The sequence below is a fragment of the Engystomops pustulosus genome, chromosome 5, assembly GCF_040894005.1.
Source record: "Engystomops pustulosus chromosome 5, aEngPut4.maternal, whole genome shotgun sequence".
NCBI classification, from domain to species: domain Eukaryota; kingdom Metazoa; phylum Chordata; class Amphibia; order Anura; family Leptodactylidae; genus Engystomops; species Engystomops pustulosus.
The window spans coordinates 126,678,612-126,681,985 of record NC_092415.1 but is presented as its reverse complement, the minus strand read 5'-3'; the positions used below and the strand labels follow the sequence as shown (position 1 = coordinate 126,681,985).

Below are 3,374 nucleotides of genomic sequence, written 5' to 3'. Positions count from 1 at the left end.
CTGCAGCCGACAGGAAGTGCGGTTGTGTCGCAGGCGGCACTTTAAGGTGGATCTGGTATGCACTGGTCTCAGGAATTGTATCAATATTGTGTGATGTCACTACAGCAGCTCTGATTAATTAACTCTATAGTTGCTGTGTTGTAGTGTGATACACATGTGTATGTGCACAGTTTAGCTGTGTTTGTGAAGCAGGGATCTAGAGATTATGATACCCCTGTTTTCACTGGGTTACTAGTAGTGTAGATTTGTACCGTGTTAGCCATGGAGAGCAGAAGAAGAGTGAAGAAATCAGGCGATACCTTTTTGAGGCTAACTGAGTATATTTGATGGTAAGACCATCAAATATACTCAGTTAGCCTCAAAAAGGTATCGCCTGATTTCTTCACTCTTCTTCACTGGGTTATACATACATTTTTTGAACTATTGATGTAATATCGTTTGTAAAAGTATGCAAAAGATTTTGTATTTAAACACCAAGTCCCGGAAGAAGCACGGAGAGGGGAAACCTTGGTCAGGCGAAATGTTTGGCTTTTCTTCTTTTTAATGATTTGTTACGCACGTTCTAATGTTCCTTTGTGAGTATATACAATAAACCATTTTTACCCTTTTTCTTGGCCATCTGGACCATCTGTCCATAATTTCCAACACAGAATCGACGGTGAACCTCGGACACGGGAGTGCGACAGGGTCCATATTCCAGTGAGTGGAAACGAAGAGAGGAACGGTGAATCAAGGAAATCTTTCATTCCTTACCCAAGAAGAGGTGGTGAAACTCCTCTTCGACATGTACATATATAAGTTTAATTTGACTTTGTAAAACTTTTGGCCTTTTGGGGAGTGTGCCTAGCCAGTGGCTCCTTGTTTTAACTGCTTGTTCCAGGCACCAAACCACTATTGGACATGTACAGTGTGCCGCCCATTTCTGGTCCACCACTGCGCATGCGCCGCTATATCCGCACATTGCCATTGCATCTGAGCTAGCCATCTGTATTGCCTTGTAACGCAATCCCAATGTGGGGGAACAGCTGAGCATGCGCAGTGTGCCTTCTTCTCAGTCCGGGTCCAGGGCCGGAGTTGGGATAACCGCCACACTGCATATGCGTAAGTAGTGGTGTGAGGCATCCTCAGCCGCGAGGAGAGATAGAGGATTGATTGCTGCACCGTAATTGGAACGAGGATGTGAATATAATTTCATATTCCAGGCATCATACAACATTGGGCAAATATAAAGACAGTACCAGAGCACATGCAAGTGTCCATAGAAGGTACATTTTGTAGTTTATCAGGGCTAAAGTTGGTGACAGGTTCCCTTTAATTGCAGACACCTTTGATAATTGTTACAGCTGTTCATTGTAGCCTAGGGCTAACGTACAGTAAATTTCCAATATCCAGAGGTCTGTTTGTAACTAGGGTTTGTCTTTTAATCGGGTGTTCTTAAGTAGGGGACCGCCTGTATATTTATTGGGCTTGTGCAATAGAGAAGGTATATAGCACTTATGGATTGTTTTCTCATCTGACTCTGTGACCTCTATATTACTGCCTAGTGCTCAATTACTTGTATGTGCGAATGTTGTAATACCTATCATATATATTGTCATCTATCAGATATAGGAACTGAGGAATTTCTTTACATGCACGTGTGGTGCTTTTCATTATTTTTAAATCTCTTGTCTTATGAAATCAAGATTTGTTTTTGCTATAGCTAACATGGGCATACATTCTTTTGTGTTAGATGCTTGATTTCCACTTTTGTTTTATATACCATTAGGACCCATTTATTTACTTTTGTTTTGTTATATATAAAATATACACTGTGTGGTCAGCTTAATGTATTATAACATATACTATATTCTCCCTGAATAAATTATTATAGAGCACACCCACTAAATTAATATATAGATCACCTACCTGTATTGTCCCATTGTGTTTTTCCTAATAAATGTTGATTATACATAAATTCATATATAGCCTCATCCAATTTACAAAATTACCTAATAAGTTAATAAATAGTGCCATCCTGATCAGTGTAAACATAACATCACTCTAATGAACTTATATACAGCCATCAATTAAAGAGGACCTACCAACCCTAAAAAGAGCCCAACCAAATATGCCCCCCCTTAATCCTCTCCCCAGCCCTTTTCTATATATGCCAATTTTTTAAAAATTTATGTTGGGAAAGTGTGTTGTAACAGATTCGACCTCTTACCAAATAAGAGGTCGATCCTCGTATCCCCTGCGCCGGAAGTTGGCTTTATTCATGAGGAGGCCGTCCGACACTCTCCCACCCCGCCCCTGTCAGCGGGGACCTGTAAAAGTAGCCGGCAGCACCGCACTGACAGCGGCTACATTGTGCTTATTCACAGCGTTTACCGGGCGCGCTGCACTTATAGACAGGGCCGGCCGAAAATGTACACATTTCCAAAAGATAAAAAGAGAAAACCCATTTTACAATTTGTTCTGCAATTACGTCCGAGTACAGAGGCCCCCCACATGTGGCCGTTACTTGTTTTATGGGCGCACAGCGAGGCGCAGAATAATGATTTTTACCTTTTTCTCATATGTAATTTCATGTGTTAATGGAGATTTGGGGCATTTTTATTAATGTGGTTTTATTGCATAACTTTTTTTATTTCATTTAGCTTGGAACATGAACAAGCAATCATCTGCTTGTTCATGATAATACTATGCAATACTGATGTATTGCAGGGTATTAGCTGTGTCAGGCTATGCACATGCATAGGCTGACACTGTACCTTTTAAGATGACGTCATAGACGGCATCTTACAGAAGCTGCAATAATAACGATTGCCACCCCAACACCTTGTGATGTTACCACTGATACCCCGTGACTCCCAATGCCGACTCGGCTCTAGTGCAGAGCCGAACCGGAATAACGGATAGCGGGGGCCTGCGCCGTACTAAGCCACTTTGTAATCAGTTTGCCAGGATGCTTTGTCCATTTGGAAGACCCATGTGCACCCAAACTTTAACTTCCTGGCTGATGACTTGAGATGTTGCTTCAATATTACCACATAATGGGTGATATTTATCAAGCTGCCTTCACAAAGAGGATGAATGTGCTTTACTGCCCATGGAAATCAATTACAGCTCAGCTTTCATTTTAGAAGTGCTCATGAATATTTTAAATTGGAGCATGGGCAACTAAGCACATTCTTACTATTAGGCAGCTTGATAAATCTCCCCAAATGTTCTTTCTTGATGTTGCCAACTATTTTGTTAACCCTACAATATTATATTGCCACCCTCATGTTTCCCGGTTGCAACAGTGTTCTCGGACTTGTTTCTCCCTTTTTCCTACAAATGTAACTCACATAGCTTTGTTGGACCACATAACATGTCTCCAAAAGTTA

General features: G+C 41.1%; 1 protein-coding gene across 10 annotated transcripts in view; it reads left to right on the top strand.

Moving 5' to 3' along the window:
• Positions 1-3,374, top strand: part of TMEM245 (transmembrane protein 245) — a 757,127-nt gene that overhangs the window by 654,629 nt on the left and 99,124 nt on the right. The gene's annotated exons all lie outside the window — the stretch shown is intronic.